General features: G+C 40.0%; 2 protein-coding genes across 3 annotated transcripts in view; one reads left to right on the forward strand and one right to left on the reverse strand.

Annotated features, from left to right (window-relative positions):
- Positions 1-23,291, forward strand: part of neo (ZP and PAN domain-containing protein neyo) — a 284,314-nt gene that overhangs the window by 103,912 nt on the left and 157,111 nt on the right. The window contains exon 1 of one of the 2 annotated variants that reach the window (XM_018451275.1): positions 9,423-9,581. The exons of the other annotated variant lie outside the window; for it this stretch is intronic. The gene's annotated coding sequence lies outside the window, so the exon portion shown is untranslated. Of the gene's footprint in view, positions 1-9,422; positions 9,582-23,291 lie in introns of those variants that run through there. 2 annotated transcript variants of the gene reach the window in all.
- The window catches only part of Atg16 (Autophagy-related 16), a 404,014-nt gene that overhangs the window by 49,345 nt on the left and 331,378 nt on the right, over positions 1-23,291 (reverse strand). The gene's annotated exons all lie outside the window — the stretch shown is intronic.

Genomic DNA, 23,291 nt, shown 5'->3' on the forward strand with positions numbered 1-23,291 from the left:
ACTCTCTTCGTTGAAGGTACGAAAAGAATAAAGGGGTAGCCATGTAGTCGCGCACCGGTTCCATGCATCAGGTTGTCTTTTCTGGGAACGTACGAGCGGTATATACACACGTGCATAATTTGTTTCGATACCCGGCGAGTCGAGAACATATAGGGCGTGGGCGATCTCGGAACGGGCCTCGAAGCGACGTGCCGCGACATAGGCGATATTGGCTAAGCGGTTGGAGGGCCGAGGTCTTCCCGGTGGAACGTCGCCACCGCCACCGCCACCGCCACCGATCGACCGAGCAGTGATCGGTCAGGAAACGCTCGTCGAGAAATTGATTTGTCATTACCCCACCTATAGAGCAAAGTGGTTACGCACCATGAATGTTGTACCTTAGTATTTATACGTGTGTAAACGAAGCGCACTGTTAGAAAGTGCACTGCTGAAGATACTGAGAGATTTTTGAGAGCTTTGTCCTAAGGGCATACATGCGTTACGCTCCTCATGTGTGTATGTATATGGATGCGTGAAGGAGGAAAATGCACGTACGCGGTCGCTCTTTCCACCTATCTTCACGTGGGACAAGCAGTTTGCCTACGTGATAAATCGATGCCATTGAAGCTTGATGCGGGAACGGAATAAGAATATACCAGAGGAGGGGGGAGGGGGCTCAGATTATCCTCGGAGATTCCTTTCAGAAAGAAGGTAGGACTTGCCTCCTCTTTCGCGCGCTCCCAGGAAAACGCACTTCGGGAAGTGGAGTTTCATCGGGATTATCGCACGCGCACGAAGGGTTCATTATACTCCAACACGCTCGCTACTTCGCCCGCACGTACTCAGCGTTGCTGAGCCTCGCGTAAATTCCTGTACCATCTCGCATTCATCGCGTGCGTGTCACCGTGAGGACGAAGGGGAATTTATTTAGTGTACATAAAGTCCTGCGATGACAATGCGCGAGACGGTGGGACGTGCAACGCTGTAGAAAGCAGATATTAATCTAAAAACACGCAATAGATGGAATTGATAGACAGTACTAGAAATTAAGTTTTCCGTTCTGAGGAGCTGTTTTAGCCACGCGGCCTTGTTCTTTGCGTGAGGAGTGACACGCTTATAGTTGCACTCGGTGAGAAATTTTATTAAAACGGCTTTCATAACTCCTTCGTGATTCCTTCGTGAAAAAGATGAAGTCATTATTCGCAATTTTACACGAACGGTCGTATACTCTAGCTTCCAAACCGGAAGTTTCAGGCGCGACGGTCTTCGTAACTAACCAAGGCTCAACGCGAGACTTGGACATTAATCCTCCTTGATTCCTAACGAGCCTAGTAGTCAGAGGAAATAAGGGACAGTTTCTTCAAAGCCCCGCCACGGTATAGATGCCGATAAGCGCCGCTAGAATATCGCGCATAACTCTGTAATGAAGCATCGGCGGCGGGCGGTCGCGACGATAAAAATGTTCGTACCGCGCGGCGCACCATTAATAGACGTATTTATTCTATTTTCTCCTAAACACGCCACTATAGACGCGACGTGTCCTCACGACGTGCGTTCTTAATGCTCAGATAAATCTGACGACACGTCAGAGATAAGATCTCCGACGTAAGGGCGCGAGGTGACAGGGGTGAGCTATGTGAATTTTTGCCTGGCGTATCGTGTCCGCGTCTTCTCCTCTTCTATCCCTGGTTAAAGCTTATCACCGAGGACACCGTGTTTGCTAGCACCGGAACTGATGAGGTCTTTAGCTGCCGCTCTTGGTTGATGGATGGAGGGGTTTATGTTGCGCCTGTAAACCTTCCCTTTCATAAAGATCCATAAGCAGGATTACAAACAGACTCAATTAGGCCGCAACACCTCACGAGACAGTGCGAGGCGCGAGAAAGCCCGTAAGCGATTACTTTCTTTACGGCGCGGCGCGCCGGAATATCGCTTTTTGTTCAGAAGTGACGGAAGCCGGAGAAAGAAAAGAGAGAGAGAGAGAGGAAGATAGAGTACAGGAACGAGAACGAAAGATAGAGACGAAAGAAACGAAAGAAGCTTTTTGTTCCGATGTCTCGTTGCAGCAGGGATTAAACGAGGGGTAAGAGAGGATAGAGAGGTCGGCGAAAAGTCGGCTGAAAATGGACGATCACGACTTGCATTTATAAGCTGCAACGTAACACGGCCATTAATCGCTTTTCACCTGTCGTAAAGTTACTGGCTACCGGCGAGGTAATTTATCGAGAACGCCAGTAAACGTGTAATTACTCATAAACAGCAGCTTTGTGACGAGCTACGAAGGCACTGTGCTCGCGGCATAAGCATGTACATTCGCACGTTTGACAGGCGTCAAAAACCTATCCGGACGTGTGCGAACCGAAACCGTTTGAGCGAGCCGACCAATCGATAATGAACAAGAATTACTTTGCAAGTGCCATCAACGAGCGTTACGCGGCCCACGCAGCCGGAACCTTGCATCCAGTTGGCTCGACACTGCTATGAAAGTACGTAGGAGAGGATAAGAGCTACTTTACGCTAAAACATTCAGAGCTTATGGCCTATCTAAAGGAACCACTATGCATTGTGCATTTATACATAAGCGGATAAACGCTTCCTTTTAAAGAGCGATGAAAACCTGACATGGCATAACTCGCTTTTCTCATATCTCGATGCAGTCAGACAGAATCTTAGCGTATCAATAATAATATCTCAATTCAATATTGATTTAACGCTTAATTAATATTCATTGAAGAGATTATATTAAATGTATGTATATCTTGATTAATCCGTCGTGAATAAAGCCTGTTTTTCTCGTCTGATTTCATATTGCGTTTTCACTCGGGAATAGTTGAGAGCATTACATGTTGGTATGCACTCAAAAAAGAAAGAGAGAGAGAGAGAGAAAGAGAGAGAGAATGAGCATGATTCCTTTTGCGAAATATTTGTGAGCTCTTTACTACCGCAAGTTTCTTGATTCCGTGGCTTTGAACAATTACACACGTAAAACACGCTGTTCACCTCTGCTACGCAAATACGGCCATTCAATGTTACATCAAATACATCTGTACAAAAACGAGAATCGTTGGGACACTGCAACGAATCAATATTGCAGTCCGAGCGTCACAATGGGAGCGACAAGTACACAGTATCTGACGGTTCACTATATGTATCAGTAGATTGATGGAACAGAGAGATTGACAGTTAGATGAAATTTAATGATTTTATAAACACTACCCTTTTGAAAAGCCTTGGTAACAAACGTTGTTTTCCGATGAAACAAGTAATTATCGGTTGGAGCCAGATTTGAATTTCGCGCAAACAGGTGTGACAGGGAAAACGTTTAATTTTTAAAAAGGGACGTATTGAGAGAGAGTTTGGAATCAGAACTTTTTTTTTATAGCTTTTACCATTCGTTATAATAAACTGGTATACAACTGATTCGTAAAATTACTCCGTATTTCTCTTTGCAATCGCGTATAAATCAGTGATTAAATCGAAATGACAAATATAACATATCTATGTGAAGCATAAGCATGTTATTTATTCATTTTATTAAAAAAAATCGGAATAGCGTGAGATAAATATCTAAGCTTAAAAAGGAGACTGAACATATATATCTGTGGATCAACTGGTTCTCTCAGAGATATCTTAGAAAATATAAACATCTCGCAAACAGGATTGCTTAAATATAGATACCACTTATGATACTGATAACCGATAAGCAGTCATTGGAGTGCATTAATGGCATGCCGCTGCACACACCCTCTGACATCTCATTGCGTCTATCGTCCCTCCAGTGGTTAATCGCTGTATCTATCCCATTGCTTGACAACCAGAAGCAGGGCGAATATAGCGCCCGTCAGCAGTTTAATACCCTGTTTGGGTTATCCGAAATAGATACCACGTTCACACAAGCTCTTAAATTTCACTTTATTGTCAGTTACGTATATGCGCATCCGATAAGACTCATTACATAGTTACCATAAAGTGCAAAATATGCGAAAATTGGATTTCGGTTGATAATCTAACTATTTGGTTTGAATCTACTGTAATAATTTATCGATAACGCTTTGCGATTTGACTGATTTAATGTCTGTCCCTTTGATGATCTTTTTACACACCGACTGTAAAAGTAGTTAATTTCACTTCATCGAATATAGATTTTTCATAAAGTATTAAATATTATTTAATAACAGCATTCGTTATGCGGTTGTATATTATTTACATAATAAAATTGACGAAAACAAGAACATATAAATTGATAACATGCTACACTGTGCTCAATATGTGGTAAATATAAATTGCAACGCGAAAAAATACAACAATATACTAACATATTGAAGTGGAATTTTCGAATAAATACACAAAATTTTCTTGTAAAAAAAAAGGAAAAATAAGCTTTTTTTTTACAGAATGCAGTATTACTTATTCATAAAATGCATGATGAAAATTATTTAAAAAATTTGATACGCAGGATATTATCATGTTATATTATTACAAAACGAATCTTTCTAACAAAGATCACTTTTAAGACTTAATAACGACTCTGCCATGTTCCAACGTTATACTACTAGAAAAGGAGCATATTTATGAAATAGGAATGCATTCTTTCGTATAATATAAAAACTGTATTATTTTTATCTAAGAGAATATCATTTCAAAACTCTTCCTAGTATTAAGTTCATAATACTAAGAATTTATAAATTATGATAAAATCATAATTATATATAATCAATTTAAAGAATAGTGTTATATCATCTCACGTGGCATAAGGAGTTTGGTTTCCGGCATTTGAAATGACATAATTCTGACTATACCAACTATATAGTTCTCAGAACATCTAATAAACGATTAGACGAGGAAGAGCAAAATCTAAAGCAAATCATTGTCGTTTACTTATCCGTGCCTCCCAACACCCACAAGAAATGTAACGGGCATCGTGTATCAGTTAATTTAACTTCGCCGTATATTTTATGCTGATTAGAAACATGAGATATAATCCATTTCACATGGCTGATTATAATATTAAATCTTAGAACGCTGAATTACCTTATTATCCTTACCAAATAAATCTTGATTTTGTGACATTAAGATATTGTAGTGTATAAGACATGACTGAACTCGTTTTGTTGCGTGCAATAACGATCAGGATGAATATAATACGGGAAATTGATGTATGCGTATACTGAAAGCCGACTACGAACTTCCCGGACTTTGAAAAATCCAGCTTTGCAAATTTTTCGTTTACATGTACGTATTTTTTTACTGGATTATCCATTTTTTATTTGAGATATCGGTTTACCACGATCTATACGTACATTCGTTAAATAACGGTTCGAAAATTTTTGAAAAATCAAAATTTATTTGTGTAGGGTGCTACAAAAGTTGTTTTATATATCTACGTTTTAGTTTATCGTCTTCTCTAGAAAGAAAAATTATGTACATCAAGCTTTTGAAGATTCACCAAATTTCTAAATGCACGTTCCATAATCCCCAGATACACCTCTCGTATGCGAGCATAGGAGGAATTTATGCATGTATGTAGACACCAACGTGCTCGTGTAATACTTGGCGCGCACGCTCGTCACGCGTTGTGTCACACTTACCCGCTTCCCAATTTACAGTTCGTACCCCGAGGGGCCCGCGCCACAAATATGTTAATCCCACCGCGAAATAACTAAACGAGTTCGTCCAGGGTCCACTGATTGCAACAAGAGAATTCGCCGGGTACGAGTACTCGCGAGAACCCGTGATCCGTTAAACAAGACGCGCCACGTGAAAGATGGCCAACACCGTGTCGTGCAAAATTATCGCCCTGGGTATTCACTGAATATCATTTCCTGTATGTTTCCTGTACTCATTCAATAGAAATCGGTGATGAGATTTAATATGGAGAAAATTAAACCGCGATATGCAGTTCTTACCCATGATACTAATCCATTCAATTCAAGTGATCCAGATTAATTCGAAATAGATTTTACACGAACGCGTGTTTAATAACCACAGTCATGAAATAACTCAGAGTTATCTAATTCTAATCGGAAAATAACTGGAATATTTAACACAATATATTTAATAGATTAATATTTAGCGCAGTGAGTTGCCTACTTGAATAAATTTGAATTTAAAAAATAAAGAAAGTCTTACAAAGAAAAGTAACTTAATTATGTATATATATATATATATATATAATGTATAAATATATAAGAAATAATAAACTTTTTATAGTTAAATTATCATCTTCTTTTCGTAATAATTCTTTTAGTATATCTTGTATCTACCTACGTACCTGTCTATTTAAAAAGATAAAAAATGTCTATATTTTCACTTACAAAGCGTACAAACTTCGAAAACAAGCTTCAGAGTTTTGGATTAAAAATCAATATTTGTACGAATGGCAATTTGCTATTCACTGGATAAAATCTAAAGAGAGAGAGAAAAATAGAGAAATTCCTGTTTGAAACTGCCATTATAGATATCCTGACAGATCGCGACTTCAACGATGATCCGGTTGTCCCACTTCCTCCTTACTCACTCATCCAGTCTCGAACAGTTCTTGGACTATTAACCGAACCACTAAGCGAGTTAGCAATTGGATTACAATAAGTTACGGGATTAACGATGGGCATGATGACGACCGGCGAATCACAGATACGCGCGGGATCGCGAATCAATGGCAGCGATGTCGTGCTGCGAAAAAGCTCTCGAGCAAGTTACCAGGAACGAGAATCGCGTAGACAACGACCAAGGCGCGGGTTGGGTTTCAATGCGGTACGATGTAGCGTTTTACGTGGCTCAATGTAGCGCAAAGTAGCCCGGAATTTACGACATCCACTTTAATGTGCTTTAATGCGGCGCATTCGCATGATTTGAAAAAAACGGGATCGTATCTGTCGACGGCGATTTATGAAATCGTCTCTCGCTGCCGGAGACGTCAGATTCTGTGGTCTAACTCGTATCGCGATACGCGTTTTGCGGGAAACGCAACAATTCTGCGTTTGCTGGCTAATTATATATCGCTCTAGGAGCGAAACAGAGATGACTAACAGCGGCGTATGAGTTATGGAGGGAAAATGAAATCATATTTTCAAATTCGATTTGAGCATAAATTCTTCGAAATCGAGCAAAAACTTCTAATAAAAATTTCTTTAAGCTCAGAAAGTAAATTTGACATAAAAGAAAGTAAGCGATAAAGAAATCACAATATTATATCTTTTACGAAAATTTTATTTTCATTTCAACGAAGATTCAAGCATCATTAGTAGAAGAACATTGGGTCAGGATGTGATGCAGTTTTATAAAGCTCCTTATCGAAAGCTTTGAACACTTTTGAGACATAACTCTCTCAAGCATACACGCGTGTAAACTATGTTGAGATAGTAGTCTTCAATTATACATCAAAAAGAGAAATATGCTAATTGTGGGTTGAATCTAAATGGGTATTCATTAGTAGTTCGTTGCTGTAATAATTTGCCCGTCCTGTAATGCTGCATTCTTTAGGCGAACTTAGTAATATGAATCTTCAAGTATGATAATCGGCGGTGAGATAGTGCTGTTCAATTACACTATCGAAATGAGATAATCAGTGTATTCCGGTTAAGTAAATGTCCTCCTGGTAGTTCCTTTCTGAGAACGTGCGTTTAATTGGAATACTCAGTTGTTTTCCAAGTGTAGATCTTATTAACATATTCGACGCGTTGCAAAGGATGGGAATTGCTTATACATTTCCTCTCTCACAGCGCTCGTGTCTCACTAATATGAACATGAATTGCGTTATCAAGAATTGCGCAAATTATTTCACCATCGACATTTATACATAGGAAATGAATGTAATTAAATGAGATATCAAAGTCTATTTAGAAAATTATGTATTTTCTACTTTTAATGGATTAAAAAATGTAATAATTTAATTTTTTTCTCGTATTTTATTTATTTCAAAATAAGTCTTTCACTATTATTATATTAATTGTTTCCACATTCATATGAGATAACATCAATACTAAAAACCATATATTTAATAAAAGTAAAAGAAATTTTTGTATTACCTTAAAAAACTTAAAATATTACACAATAAATTAAAAAGCATTAATATTTTTTCGTTATAATTATTGCAGATTCGTACGAAATGTATTGTATAAAGTTACAAATTTATTATTCATAGAGATAATGTTTCAGTTCATATAATATCTCGCGAAAAAACGGTATAATGACATAGCTACATAAAATATAAATTGCCACATGCTGTCGGGAAATAAATAAAAGAGTTGATTTATTTATTAAAAACGAGTTGTCATCGCGGTGAATCATTGCACGAGTGCACCTATCGTGTGCAAACTAGCATGCATGCCGTATTTGTATTCACAAGTATGAATACGATTATAACATCTCGTTTTTAGCACAGTATAAGCGCTGATAATAATGAATGGGTAATGGCATAGTTGAAATTTCAGATCGCCCAGTCGATGAATAAAAGAGCATTGCAGCTTCATCATCAAGTATTGCCATTATACGCTCATCACACGCATGTTGATATGTCGCATGCAATCTTACTACGTCATAAAGCTAAACCGCTACTTCAAACCGCGTCGTTTAATAGTAATAAAGTTAGTAAGATGTCCACCTACATAATGGTTGTTAAGTCGAAACGCGATCCTAATTCAGCTTTCGTTCTTTCGCGCTATATCTGCAGTATTGAGAAAAATACGAAAAATAATATAAAGACGGAAGTAATTATTGTACAGAATATTTTGATTTATGATTATTCGGATACAAGCGTCATCTGCGCCACTTCGCATTAATTCGACAAATTTAACACGTATATTAGTTAGCTTTTTAAATAGCGACGAATATTATATACATTCCATAAAAATATCGTTAGAAAAATTTTATTTAAATTATATGAAAAGATATATCTACTGAACCTATATTCAACTTTACGTTTGTCAATATAACTTAATTTCTGTTGATAACGAATTCATACTCATTAGATTATACTAAACAAAATAAAACGTTTCATGTTGAACACGTAAATTGATTCGAGTTTTTAAAAAAATTTTTGAGATATATTACAAATGGTGGTGTCCGATTCGGAGAGCTTTAAGTTTTCGCGCGAGGTCAGAAATCTGAACGATACGTCCTGCGGAACCGCGGAAGCGTGGAGCTGGTGAACGTACTTGAAATCACACGGTAGATAGTCCGAATCGCAGGGCCCCGTACCTTCCTCCTTCTGTATCCCTTTCCCCACCCTTTTGCCATGGCCACCTCCACCATCATCGGCTTCTTGCCTCTGCCCCCTCTCCTCCACCGGGGGCGTCCCGTCGCACTAATAATTCGTGAGTACATTGCGGTGATGTTGAGCATTCCACCTGCCAACAGCAACCGGGTATATTCCCCCACCTGGTGGTACCGGCAGGAAAAGTGGCCGCACGCCTTGCAATCCCAGCATTTCTGTGTTGGTTGTGGCCGTGAACGGGGCTCAAGTCCAAGGACACGCGGGAGCGAGAGAGAACGCTTCTTCGAGTGCCTAGGAGAGAGACTTCCCTGCGTACGAGGCCCGCCGCGTTCTACCGCAGATTTTACCCTGGTTTCTACCGGCGCGGCTTGCCACCGCAACCGTCCAGGTACGTGATCCAACGAAAAGCCATCTACGGATAGCAGTACGACTTGCGCGCTGGGCCCCCTTCTGAGGTGTGCGGGATGATAAACAGTGTTGTACCGAGCGGCTCGTATATCAGTGAAATCGTAAAGTTCGACACGGCTCTCCACAACGGATGAGTCTCGGAGATGGACGAGATTCTACCGGATGCCGATTCTGATCGTTTTCCTGTCATCCGGAACGGGTTACGGAGTAGACGTCGCCGAGATATCCGCTCGGTGGGACGCTGTTGCGGGGACCAGGGCGACGTAGCGCGAATAAAAATGGGCGACAATCTATCTTGCGCGTCATCTTCGTGCAAGGAGCAGGATCGGATATTTCGTCGCATAGTGAACTTCTTCAATATATACCGCTTATGAGGTCTTCCTCCCTGTCGCAAAATCGGACCGCAGAGGTCCCGGAAATTCGAGACTGGGGATGATCAGATTGTCGACCTGGACAGGCTGGAGATAAAGGGGAAAAAATACAAAATCGCATCGCCCCTTGTCGACTGCGCACATCTCTTTTTCCAATTAAACGCAAAATTCCGCTTGTCCCTGGACCGATCGGGCTCGAGTTTTTCTATTTCGCGTTTTCACGTCTCGCCGGGTGCTGGACGACGTGCACGCCCCAATCCATTGACGATGCGCACTGTATTCCCGATGAAATCGATAAAGTCCCATCCACGGCAATAGTTATAGCCTCGCGCGGCTACGTACGGTGGATCGCGGAAAAACAATTTTCCGTCTCGGTGGTTTCGCGCACTCGAGAGAAATTCCGATCTTCCGCCCTCGATGGCGATCTGGAATAATAATTAATCGAATCAGCGTGCAAATGTCGTTGCGTAATCGCAGTCGTGCAGAGCGGGTTGGTGGCGTCGGCCGCACTCCGTTGCTAGGACGTCCTACAATTTTCTCTTCCTCGACATTACGGAAAAATGAAATGAAATTATGATGCCGCTTTCATAAGGCCTCTTCCGTTTCTGAGCAAACGTAGGATTACGGTAGAAACGCGGTTTTCAGTGAGGTTAACTTCTGACATAATTGAATCGAAGATTGCTTTTGGAATTCTCCTTTCAACGTGAAACGTTAAGAAGGCGAAAGGATGCTTGTTATGTCTCACTGTTCTCGTCATTCTGTTTTTTTTACATACAAGAAGAATGTTCATAGTGTCGATCGAGCTGTGCGTGATGTATAATTGATGAATGAACAGGGATAGCAACAAGTTTTATATATATATATATATCATAACCTTTCTATCGTGAACATCGAGTAGAATTCTGCGCGAGTAGAAACGGTATTGCATAAAGAAGTTAACGGTTTTCACTAGTAGCGTAATCTTACCTGCACCGATAGAAGTTTCGACCCGCTTAATGAGGATCGTAATAGGACGATCCCTCGAATCAACAGCTTGTACGTGATAAGTGCATCTATCACTGCACGCTTGATTAAAGATCAGGTAGAATTCTTGTTAATACTTTTTTTCGCAGCATCTTTCAAAAACAAAATGGAGGAAATAGAAATGTGCACGAGTGTAATATTTTATATCGATAAGTCACAAGATTTTTCTCTTGTGGTGTGATTTATTTTAGTATCGGAAACATCTATGGGAATACCTACGTCATTCACTGTGAAAACACACTCGAGTCTCATCACCAGAGTGTCATATTAATAAAACAACGCTTAAAAAGCGCAGTGCGCGGACTTGGAATTGTTATATGGTGCAAAAAGTGTGTGCCGGACTAAAAATCGTGTACAAATCACTGGCAATGTGTGAAAATATGTGTTGTATATGTTACCGCGGATGTTATTCAATATCGTTTATTATATGTCAGATTCTGATTGCTATAATATGTTTGCTTGAATTCTTTTGCAGATTTTGACAAATTGCTTTTCATTTTAACTCGTAAATTCTGATAAAAATGCATATGCTTTCATTTTTTACGTATTTTCCAAGAATAACAAACGCTATTAATCTTTATATTAATTGAAATTCATATTTAATTTTAACACGAGTTTGTTGAACTCTCTAAAAATTTAGATAAATACAGATCTGAAAATAATTTTGTTGTCAAATAATTATGTAGGAAACTCAAGCATAATGAACAATGCTTGAGTTTCCTACAGTTTGAAAAAAGTTTCGACATCTTTGCAATCAGTTTGAGTGCTGTACATTGTTATTTTGATAATCTAACAAAATTATTTTCAAATCTATATAATTAAATTTGTAATGTTTCGGCAAAATCTTTTTTGTAATTTTCAGTATAACAAGGATATCAAATTAAAATAAAATCAAAATGTGTTAGTAAATTCGATCGGAGCATTACAAACGGTGCGAGAAAAACCTTACATGACGTCTTACGTATGACTATAATTGCTGTCTTTACGAACGAGGAAGTTTATGATAATGCGATTCCCATGTTTAGATGATACAAAGCTGAGAGTACATATTTCACTAAGCGTATACAGTGTTGCGTATTCCGCTAAATTAGTAGCTGACGTTAACATATAACCTCTTTGATCAGATATTCCAGAATTATATTCCAATATATATCGCCTCATATATATCGATCATATATATCGATGTGATTGACAAAGTGGTTATAATTTAAGAGCATGCCCAGGCGCCCCGTTGTTCATCGCGTTTTGGAGCAATGTCTCGCGTCGAAGAACGTTATATATACTATGTCGGGTGGTGCAACAGTATTCAATTCTTACTTGCACCCAGGCATTCGCGGGAAAATCGGTTCCTGTAATTACCTTAATGAATGGCAACAAAGGCAGGAGAGGCTTGTACCAAGCGATATTATGTTCTCTGCGCAGTGTTCTCCTTCGCGTAGAACTCTCCCCCTTGTTCCACCCCACCTCCCTCTTCTCTCACACCATCTTCCTCTCTCCGCTATATCTCAAGACCTCTCTCGACGCTGAGACCGTTTCCTTCGCCATTACATTGTGGCGAACTGTTCGACTAACTTTGAAATAATTAGTGCGGATAATGAAGTTCGGCTGCACAATGGCCTCGGCAGCGAAGGGTAATGAGATTCGCCCTACCCGCGTACTGACGTTTCGGTGCGATATTGATTACTTAAAACGCTTCGATAGTCTTACTAGGATAAATGAGCGAATCGGATTCCGATGAGCAGTTGTTGAATCAGGGCAACTTGGAATTATTGATGCGTGCAACATTAGAAGATGGAATTGCTCTCGGTATATCGCGACAAATAAATGTGACACATTTTATTTCTCTTCTCATCGATACTAATTTATAACTGTATCTATTATTATAGCAATCTGCACATTGTACACAAATTTGATTATCATAGTTTTCAGTATATATAAATATACCGTCATATTCTTCACGATAACTTTCTTTGATGAATTTACGAAGTGTCCCAGACTATTAACACAAGATTGATGAATAATCTTTAATAAAACGTCGTAAATTACGCGATTAGCGCGTATTAAATAATACATAACTCTTCATCGACAGGTAAATAATCGATAGTGTGTTAACTCTGTTATTAACTTCTTTTACAGTCTTTGATTATATCGGTCACTTAGTAATGTAATAATACTGAGCTAATCTTTAGATCCAAGGTAAATGCAACGGCCTTGACCGAGAAGAAAAATCGTAATGCACTCAGACTAATACCGCTCTAATTCCATAGCCAATCGAGCATGGATAGCAAGCTAATCTCGATAAATACTTTAAGTGAATCTTAGTTTACCTTTTCTCATGCCATCAGCAGTTATCGATACGGTACATCGTTATAAAGAAGTTCGCCGTAATGCTTAATAGCCCGTGTTACGCACACCATTTTCCCTGCTGTCGGCGTGAAAGAGAGAGATTTCGTTTCTTTAGTGTACTCGCCCTCGATTGCCAGCGCGACACGCACGAATTTTCTCATCCGTGACCGAGCAATAAATCACCGGGAAAACTGAGCACATCGCGCACGTTACGGTTTTGACGTTAATCGAACGAACGATGAAATATTAACGAGTGAATAATTTCGACGCGACGTTCGTCGCGACAGCAAGCCGTCGATAAGTCCGACGTCACAAGAGGATATTAACGCGGCGCACATAACAAGCCACTGTCAACCGCTAATGACATTACTTTCTTCTGTACCAAATGATATGGTACGTACAAAGAAAAGATGAGGGATATCGATCTCACATAAACTTGTCCTTGACCGGATGCAAAATTAACGCAGCTGCGAGACGAGACGAGATGAGCCGAGCCGTGCGTTCAGGTCTCATTATAATGAAAATCGTACAAAAGGAATAACGACCAGCTGTACCCGAGTATCGCGCTTCTGCATAACGGACTGTTCGTAAAGCATATATTTTACGAGATGACGCGAACGCGATTGATGAACGCTAAGCGCATCTCCGGTCGCGTTCGCCTATTTGTGGAAACTCAACTTAACGAGCATCTAGCTCAAACGACAACTTTTCGCATGGGCTCTCTCCATATACCAATAAATCCGTCAAAGTATACCTCAATTCCCTATATCCGTCAGATATCTATCAGCACGAGATTGACTGCACATTTCCGGGATGCCATACTGAAGATAGTGGATAATCAATGAAGTTTTGCCGTAGTCAGGATGGTAATGAGTTTTCGTAAACGAATGACAGCGAGTGGCAATAAAGTTACCAAGGAAACGAGCTGTACCAGTGAACGAGATATCCATTTGCTTACTTAGGAATAATTAAAATAGTTTCAAGAGACAAAGAAATTCTTATGCATATATAAAGTTTTCATTACGGTAATTTACTTCCCTAATTTTCTTCTCTTAGCAGAAGAAGCCGTGTCTCAAGAACTGTTATTCAAATCTATTTCCTTCTATTTTGTTCTATGATACGTTTTTAACGTTGACATTAAAATCTCTACGGAGAAATCTCTACTAGAAAATTAACGTGTCAATTAGAACTCGTATGATGTATGCTTGTTAATGCGGCTACCATTGGCTTCGACTGTCACCGAACTGTAGGAGATAGTAAATGATTACATTATACATCATCAACGATACATTATCGATGCAATGGTGACTGTTGCGCATACATGTTGCTGTGTAATCCACTAATTGACTGGATGGCACTTACTCTAGATATTTATAAAAAAAAAGTTTTATTAATGTTATATATGATTGGTTCTATTAAACTTATTACCATTGCTTCTCTATTAAAGCTATAATAAAAATTTATCTCTTTTTTATTGATTTTTATTAATTTTTTATTATTTTTTAATTATATTTCATTATTATATCTACAATTTTAAATCAACTAATAAAGTTCTACAATTTCAGTACTCAGTTTTATGCATTTAAATTTTAAATAAACGTTCTTAATAAATGAAATTAATCATTTGTTTGAATTATATCATGAAAATATCATTAACAAATTCTACCTCATTATTTCTTTTTTTTTTGCTATAACAATATAATTTTTCAATAATCTACTGAAAAGTTGTCGATTATAAATATCTTTTTCAATAATATTTTAGTCATGTAAACGTTTTATAAGCATGACCGTGCTACACCCAACTCAAGCATGTACTTTTGCTTCTCCGTGATTATCTGGCATTGATCTGGAATTATAGAGCATGCTCGAGCGTGCTCACATTTCAACAACACGCGCGATCGGAAAAGAACTTAACGCACGAGTGTGAGTTTTTATTTTTATAAGTTTCTCGATATATATCGCGGCAGCCGCAAAATTTACACACAAAGGGAACACACCTGCATTCACCAGAACAGGTTGGCTCTTTAAAAGTCGCATGATCAAGCGATCCGGGAACTTTGACCGCTCATGTTTGAAAGTTACAAATTGCGATGTCAGATAACTGTGCAGAAACCAAATTACGAACATGAAAATTTAACTCTTCGTTTTCAAGAATAACTATGCATATAAATGGAAATAGTACTTGTACTTTGCGGTATTAATTTTGTTGCTATATACACTAAATAATGAATAATAAAAAATGACAAGAAATTTTTTTAAACAAGTATTCAATCAATCAGATCAAGAGTATCATTTAAAAATAAATCTTTTTGAAAATTAAATAACACGTATTTGTATCGTGAATATCTTATACAAAAGTATTCATTATAAATAAATAAAAATCAAGTTGCCACAAATGTGTTCCTCGATAGTGCAAACTGGTTTTTCATCTTGACCGAATCGTGCAGAAGAAGGGGATTTAACGAGCACTCGCGTGTTAGACCCCTCGGGGGAAGCGATGAAAAACCGCGACGGCACATAACTCGTTCTCTAAACGCAATCTCCCGGAAATAAAATTCCCCTGAAAAGATGATCGATGAAATGCGACGATAGCCTCTATCTCCCCGTTCCCCTCCGAATCACGGCGCTCGCAGCCAGCTGTGAGGATTACAACCGCCTCGCTGTTATAACGGTACACACCCGCATGCGTATGTACTTACAAGGCGACTGTTAATATGAAGCGAAATCAGAATGCTATACATATACGAGTATATGTATATATGTATCCCCTGTCCTGTCTCGAGAATTTGCCACATTTAGGATCCATCCACCCTGGTTAGAAGTGACGATGTTCATTCAACTGTGCACTTCCGAGAAGTCGTAAAACCGGAAGCGTAGTCCGATCGTTTTACTAGAGAAAGAAACTGCCCATTACCGCGTGAGAAAGTAACAGATCAACCGTTGCGTTCAACACGATCGTCCTCAAATTTGCCTCCAAATGACGCGCGAGAGCTGCCACTCTGCATATATGCCTAAGTATCTCGCACTCGTACTGATTCTAACTCGCGTTCTTCAACCTTGATAACTATCTACGTCCGGTTACGTACAATTTTTTGGTAACGGCTCATAATTCGTATATTATATACACGCACGGCTTGAGGCGGATTTCGGGATCCAACCGCGCTCGCGGTCCGTGGAATGCTTTCATTTCCCGTTAGCGTGAGGCGACGGTCACGAAAGAATCTCGCGTCATGTAACAGTTTCGTGTGATTTAACCGTATCTCGAAGAATTTCAGTATTAGTATTATTTGATCAAGCGCTAGAGGTAAATTTGCAGATAGTTAGATAAACGCAAATTGTTTTCAGACAATTCCTATTTTCAACCTCTGAATACAAATGGGAAAATTTCACAAGTCACAACTTGGCGCTTAATTAAATAGTGCATAGCAGATTAAAAAAAAAAAGAAAAATTCGAAGACACGCTTTACAAAAATCTTTGTATAAACGGAAAGGATATTCCGCGATCTGCCCACCTGGTGGAAGAAATACTGTACAGAAGGAATACGGGCAACGTAACAAACAGGATATATCAAAGAGGCAGTAGCGTGATAATACCCCCTTTGTTCTTGCGTCAAGGATAACACCCGCATTTTTCTTTTGCGACTACAACATGATTTACGTTTCTCGATATTGAAATATGTCCACATACATAAAAGTTATAAAATAATCAGAGAAATCAAATTGCACTGAAATAATCCTATATAATACCTACATATTGAAAACAGGAACCACATATTAACGTTTTTATGTTGTGTGTTGGTATATGTGTGTATGTGCTGTGTCCTAGAAATATTTTATTAGAAGATAATTAATTCACTATCCAATGGCTAAGATAATGCAGAAATTAAAAGACGTGCAAGCGACTATGAATACTGAACTGCAATATTATCGCAAGTCTAGGTCCAAGAACCTTTTCCGGTATGTAAACAATTAACTAACTGCCGCGGGCAATGTTTTCGTTTACACGATAATCACAACATCCGTACCATCTATATATATAGAATTATAACAGTGCTAACCGCCGAATACGGCATCTCGTTGCACAAACCATTCAATTAAGGGAATTCTCAAAAGAGGACAAATTCTCCCCTTTCTGTCCCTTGTCTCCAAATATAGCTCCTTTCATTGTGTATTTGCGCCCTTCTTGCTCCATGTCTCCGTCTTCGTTTCCTAGACTGGAATTCTGATAAGATGGTGTGGCGGAGAGAGCGCAGCCACTTCCGCTTCTAGATCATTGTTTGCGAACGGTTAATAGCCTCCTGGGTACATCTACCCGACTGTCTGAAGTCTGGTCGCTCTCATGGAAGCGCAAACCATCTCCTTCCCTTTAGACTTTCTGTTCCCCTCCATCCCCTATTTTGGTCTCTATTTACCGGGGCGCACGTGCATCATCTCTCTCGTTTCTTCCTTCCACCTCGCGTTGCCTCTCTTCCATCTACTTGTCTCTTCCGTACTCTCGTTTCTTTCTGGCTGACTTCCTCTTTCGCTTCCTTCTTACCGTTCACCGTCGGTTCCCTCGAAAAATTATGCGCTCTCAGAGGTGAACATCCGTTTTATACGAGAGTAAAACGCGAACGCACGCATACGTGTGAGCGTGCGGCTTCTTCTCTTTTTTTTCCTTTTCCTTCGATGTTTCGCGCACATACATTCGTCTGCATATATGTGTTTCTACATTTATGCGTGAGCAAAAGGCTGCTCACCACGACCAGTAATTGAAGACTTCGGGCGTGAATGGGAGTGCCACGTGGACGAGTGAAATTAATTGCTGCTGGCACCGTTAGCCTTATAGTACGTAGGCGGTTCGCGCGCGGAGGTACGTATACGGTCGTCTTCCTCGATGAGACCCGCGCGCCTCGTCCACAAGGTGAGCTATTCGAAAAAGTTTTATGCGCAACTAAGAAACAACGTTCCTGACCCCCAATGTAATCGGGAGGAGGGAATCTTTGTGTAATCGGTCATTGACTACCTGTGCAAGGTCAGAGGGCCTCGTCCGTTTAAACCCGGAAAACAGAGCTCTGCTTGCCATTTAGGATAAGCCTGTAAATTGAAGGAAGAGAGAGAGAGAGAGAGAGGGAGAAAGAGAAAGCCGAAGAATGCTTATTTGTTTGTAAAATTAGATGCGCGATTGTTTGCTAATATCCATGCATTCTCGTTTGCATAATTAAGAATAATTCTCACAATTTCTTTTTCGGAAATCTCTTTAACTGAAATTTCTTTTATGCAAGTTATTTATATTCTGCTTCGACATTTTGCTTAATTGTCATTAAGATTATTTTGATATCGGCTCTTATTTATTCTCTACAAGAATATCAAGCGTAATCTCAAGGAAAGTAATGTCGATTTTATACCATGTCCTTATTTGACACGCATGATTCATTCATGATGCATATAACTATGAGCTTAACGATTTTTAAGTAGAAGGAAAGATGTTAATAGCCCGGGGGAAAGAGGGCAGGCCAGCGTTCATCACCTCGGTCGAGAAAAAGATAACACACATCTATACACCCATGCCAACCGTCCGTAAGCCACCTTTGCGAGGTTAACGGTGCAAGGCAAGATGGTCCGTGCGCAGCGTCGGATCGCTCAATTCTCTCCAACATATGCGTGGGACTCGAGGCTCGAGTGCCCTCGGAAGAATTAACAGTTACCTCAGCGGCGATGCGCGGCGACGAGGAAGAGGGATGATGACTCGTAAGAATCGGGAGGGAGGAGACACACTTGAAGATTATGTTCACGATGAAGGAGAACGCGATCCATTTGGCCACGGCGAAACACTAAACACACGTTAGGGTTAAAAATAATTGGCCGCCTGCGGCCCTTCCGGAGATACCAGATGAAAAGGAGGAGACCGGGACCTGCGCTCCCAATCGCAAAGCGGATATTCGGGTTGGCTGGTATTCGGCCAAATTGACGATCTTAACTCGAGAAGAGATGGGACCACCAGCAGACGACGGTTGTGACGCGGGGTAGAAAGTCCATTATTACAAGCTCGAAAACGTTCAGTAGAGATAAACGACTTGGGCGGAGGGAGGAGAAACTGGCTACAATTAATCGAGCTGATCCAATGAGAACAAAAAGTAATATATATAAAAAATAAAACATGAGAACGATGAGAAGATTAAAGAAATCATAGGTAGAGAAACGGGAAGGTCCCAAAACATTGTATTAAATCATCGTGGGTGGTTTATATTTAATAAAGTAATTAAGTGAATATCTCGCCTCTGGCTTCCTGAATCGATTAACGTCTCGCGATTCCACCGAAATCCTGGTTTAATGTAGGCCTTATCCCACCGTGATGGGCGCTTTAATCACGATAACGAAGTAAACAATGTACGGAAGTTTCGGCGATAAAAATACTGAACGCGAGATATTGCAAGAAAATTATAGTAACTAATTTGGATCATCGTATTTAAGCTGTTTCCTCACATATTAAAGACTAATGAATCACACTAAGGATGATTATAAAGCAAGAAGTCGATTCAAAGATCGTGGATAAGACTAAGAACATCATTGCTATATAAATGTAGATATATGTTAATAACATGATGAGCATTTATTAATGAGATATAATTGTGACAACGATCAATTATCGCTAACTATTAGAATTGCATGTTAGAAAGATGGTATTACGAAAAACAATATGTTTCTTTGTCTCTTTTTTCTTCCTCTCTCCCTTTCCCCTTCTCCCCTCCATCTCTCTCTTTCTTCCTCAATTTATCATACAATCTACCAATAAGATTTAATTGCACTACACTCCACAGGATTATTTCCTAGAAAAGAAAGATGAGATGAAACTGAAATAATCGGCAGCAAAACGACCCGATTACGAGATAATGACAGAGATTTCGTACGAATGCGAAGTACCATGGTAATGAATCTCTTAAATCTAACTTTTTAGAGATCCTATTACAGAACTAATTGTGCAAAAAGAGGAAGATTTTATCATATCATGCGTACTTCGCGCATTCTGAAGGACCAGTAAGCAAACGATCGAGGTCACGAAGAACGATAATCGACGTGAGAAAGAGGGAGAATCGTAAAATTTAGTTATAATTCGCCATAGAAATACCAGACACGGTAAAAAGGAGAGAGAAAGCGACGGGCAGAAGAAGAAAACCGGGTCCAAGGCGGAAAGAGGACGCAAGGAAAAGAGGAGAGACTCACAGTGGTGAGGCAGCGTTTCCGTTGCCCGGAGGTTTAACCAAAGTCCGGCGCTCGTTACGGGACTCCCGCCTCTCGATTACACGTCTGGCGTGGAGGAGATGTGAACAACCTTCGTGTATTGGAGATGACGTAAATATTACAGGCTCGTTAGCGGGAGAGCACGTACGCGCAGGTGCACAACGCGTCGTACTGCCGCGTACGGATCAGCCCGAGACTCCGTAATGTGAGGCAGATGCCTCACTTTGGACTTTTATATATATATACATATATACCGAAGCAACACCTACGATTCGCTGCACATGCAGCGTTAGATACCAGGCACGATGACGCCGAATTACCGGGTCTTTCTAGGACGGCTTACTGTGATATCGCCAATATTGTATGACAAACGCTCACTTAATCACTACGTCGCGTTTGCATTTGTTTTATTTCGATTTAATTATTTCGCATAAAATAAAAAAATGCGATTTAAGGTTAATCGACAATGGAAATGTTTAACACAATACAGATAAAATAATTTTCCATATTTGAAACAATCGAATAAAATTTAATATTTGCATATTATTTTTGCATTATATTCACTCGACAGTATTAAGCATCCGTATAAATATTTATATTCATATTTATATTACATTCTTGTCCATTGTTTCTCTCTTTGATTATGACTGAACAACTAATATTTATAAATAAACAATAAATATTAGTAATATGAATTTTATAAATATTATAGGCTTTTATGAATGTGTGTGTGTGTGTGTGTGTGTGTGTATTTATAACTATAATTTGAGTATATATATATATATATAAAACACATTGATATTTTCTGATTAATTGCATTAAAACATCACAATTATACTTCTAATACTTATTGAAGTCTTTATCAAAATGTTTTACTCGAACATGGTACTGGATAGAATTTGCACAAAGCTTACGCTATCTGAATTTCGAGCGCTCCTCTTTGAAGGAGTATTAATTTACAAATTTACGATCATTATACAAAATGTTGCGCGCGAAGTTGTGCGTTGCGCAAAAGTTCTCGCGGTATTGGTTCCGAGATAGCGTATATTATCGTATGCGAATATTCGGTGAGGCGCAAACGCCGAAGTTCTTCTCGGACTTTTTACAGTAAGTAGGAGATTTAATGTGACGTTATGGCGCGCGACGCAACTTTGCAACTAAGTTCCTAGCCGGTGTCGTAAATGTCAGAAAACATCTTTCCGCGAACCGACTGCAAGAAACGTAATCCGAACGTTTAGCAGGCTGAAGCCTGACGTGATGATGTTTCTCCTCCAAACGAAGAGCTGCCTTATAAAATTTTTAACGATTCTAGTGCGTAATTCCTGCGCCTAAATCTTTTCTTAACTATCACATCAATAATCCAGCGGTCATTACGCGTTTTATCCGCTTCGTTATCCGTCGAAAATAAATATTTTTCTCTACGACATTTTTAGTAATATAGCCTTGAAGACTTTCTGAAACATCCAATAACACCGATTTGTTCGTTGGACCTCTTTCTATAGCAACAGCTGTTTCGCTAAACCAGCGTTAGTGTCGCGAATTGCAAATCGCTGCTGAGGAAGGCCGAATAAGATACAAATGCTTTCAGATACAATGCGCTACTTCCGGGAGATACAAGCTGTTTGAGGATTACAAGCGAAACTAGGATTCGGTAACTGATTGTATCTTGAATAATTCAATAAGGAAGATATCGTGTGTTTGAGTTGAAATACCGAATTAAATACCTATCGATTTTAATATATGTACCGCAAACAGCGGTTCACTCGCCGTTGCATAATTGAAGGCAGTGTCGCTGCAGTTACTTGACATTCTCATAAGTCGTTTAAGATGAGTAGCTTCTCCCGCAGCCTGTCCTCGAGCAAGAAATTTTGTCTCAATCAAGCCCAGTCACCCGACTTCCGTCGTGTAATTAAAGACATACGGGTTACTAGCGGACGATAACAAGGTGGAAAACAGGCAGATCCGATTCAACGAGGCGAATGAATCCAAGAAGCGTGACCAACGACTTCATAGATCCACCGACCTTCGCTTTCAGGTAGCCGCCACATCGCTGCCTCTGTATGCATACGCGATAGCGTGCGCAACGCTCCCTGCATTTCGGATTACTCTCTTTATGTCATATCCATTCTGCGCGACCTCGTTACGTTAAATGTACGGTTATGAGGTTGTCGTGTTACGTGGAGTGAAGATATACGGAAAAAGCGTCGGTGGGTGGAGCGCGAGCTACGTATCATCGGACAGGATTCGCGCGCGGCAGCAATTACTTGCCAGCCGCGACGGTGTCTCGGCCTCGCGATTGTTTAACACGGTTAAGCGGTATGTAAGCTCGTGACTTAATTGGAAGTCGGTGGTAATGCGAAAACGCTCCTCTCTCTCCCCGTCCATGGCCGTCGTCTTAAATTACGCGGCGGTATCGCGCATCACGGCAATGCTGGGAACGTTAATCTTTTCTTGCGGGTTTCCGAATTTGCCGCGTCACGGTACAAGCGATTACGTGACGGTTTATCCCGTGCTTGTTTCTGTACCTCGTCAAGTAGGAGGCGTGTCGTTTGTTAAAGAGAATAAGGCAGCGATGAGGCGCGCCAACCGAATTATCGTGCGTACGCACAACGGATTTTGCGAGCCGTTTCAAAGTGAAGAGATGAAATTTTAACCGGCTCTTTCGCCCGGGTAGTCCCGTTACTCCCACGTTAGCGGCACCGACCTCCGCCGAGTCGTGACAATTTCAG

This window comes from Mycetomoellerius zeteki, unplaced genomic scaffold (assembly GCF_001594055.1).
Source record: "Mycetomoellerius zeteki isolate Tzet28-1 unplaced genomic scaffold, Tzet1.0 scaffold31, whole genome shotgun sequence".
Lineage (NCBI taxonomy): Eukaryota > Metazoa > Arthropoda > Insecta > Hymenoptera > Formicidae > Mycetomoellerius > Mycetomoellerius zeteki.